Consider the following 1,531-nt stretch of genomic DNA (forward strand, 5'->3'; position numbering starts at 1 on the left):
TGCCATCTATGCATTAATACAGACTACAAAAATGTGAATGCATACGTTTTCAGTGAAGCAATGACATAATGCATGAAGTAATGTAATATGTTTTATTTACAGAAAACTATAGAATAAACATGAATAAAAAATACGTAAATTTGATGTAAGAAAATAAATGAATTTAATAATGATTAATACATATACAAGTTAACATCACATAAATCAAAGCTTTATTTCAATTTATTGTTGTAACAAATGATCCTGTATCTACAGGCGTTGAACCCCACATCCTACTGCCATCTCGCAGCGGACCACCGTCGCCACCTTCGTGATGTTAACGAGTGTGCTCATCTGTCCCTGTAACAGTCAAACAAGATTCAAGTGACCGCTGTGATTTGTGCTCAATACTGCATTTAAATGTGGAGGTAGTTGCACAGGTGTTAACTCGCTGTTTATTCAACTCAAATTTTCATCAACAGTAATGGACAAATAAAATATATACATTATGTTTAGTTACTTAAGTAAATATGTTTATTTACATTACTTATATGTATCTATGCAAGTAGTGAGCAATGCTTTGTACCACATGTTAACAGAAGCTACATAACTGTGATGTGTATTTCATGTTGTGATGTGCTCATTTGCAATACTTATCGATAAAATGACAGGTCACATGTTACACAGACGTTAAAGTGTCTTTAACATGTGTATGGTTTTAATATATGTAACTTTAAGTCTACTTCGAAGACGCGTGTGTGCGTGGAACGCCCCTTTAAGCTAGACATATTAAAACAATAACATTTGCATTTTCACAGCAAAATAACAAATATACTTTACTATTTAGCATTTTACAGGTTAACTTTATGCTAAAGCACTTTAACAAATGCGACTGCAATGCAAAGAAACGCGTTGTTGGTTAGTAATACTCACTTTTGAAAACACCTGCCTCGCAGTTCTCCGCTATGCTCTTGTATGAACTTATTCTGTCCCGTGGGCTCATGGGATAGAGAAGTATCCCAAGTATCTGTCGCTGGGTGCTTCAGAATGTGGGAGTAACCAGTAAGCCATCCGCGAATTTCTCACCTAGTCTTTTATGAATACTGAGGATTCGGACATACTACTCTTGTTTTCTCATACTATATAGTAGGTAAGTAGGCGCATTCGGACGCAACAGTAGTATACGCACGACCAAATCTCGCGAGAAATAGTGCACCAGCCGGGAAATTATTGCCTACTGTTTTATGAAGACCGAGGTTTCGGACTTACTATTCGTTCGCCTACTATATAGTATGGCAGTATGCGATTTCGGACTCATCCATTCTCTCTCTTTAACTCACAACAACAATGACAAAGTGGATGATTCTTGCTCTGTTCTTAACTGCTCAGATCTATACTGGTACCAACAAAGAGTGAATAAATTCCCCAAATACACACTGAACAGATTTGATACAGATAAAGAGGATTTACATGTGTGTGACTCTGGTGTCTTAACACTTTTTACTGACACTAACTCAGAATCTGCTCTTTTCTTTAAGATAACAGTCAACAT

The 1,531-nt window shown here is 36.3% G+C and overlaps 1 long non-coding RNA gene across 1 annotated transcript; it reads right to left on the reverse strand.

Annotated features, from left to right (window-relative positions):
• Positions 1 to 191: 191 nt before the first annotated feature.
• LOC130550438 (uncharacterized) lies at positions 192 to 1,237 on the reverse strand. The gene is made up of 2 exons (XR_008962417.1): positions 913 to 1,237; positions 192 to 339 (listed from the first exon to the last, which is right to left on the reverse strand). It is a non-coding gene; the product is annotated as an uncharacterized LOC130550438 (long non-coding RNA).
• Between the last annotated feature and the right edge of the window lie 294 nt (positions 1,238 to 1,531).

The sequence above is a fragment of the Triplophysa rosa genome, unplaced genomic scaffold (genome assembly GCF_024868665.1).
Source record: "Triplophysa rosa unplaced genomic scaffold, Trosa_1v2 scaffold319_ERROPOS146445+, whole genome shotgun sequence".
Classification (NCBI taxonomy): Eukaryota; Metazoa; Chordata; class Actinopteri; order Cypriniformes; family Nemacheilidae; genus Triplophysa; species Triplophysa rosa.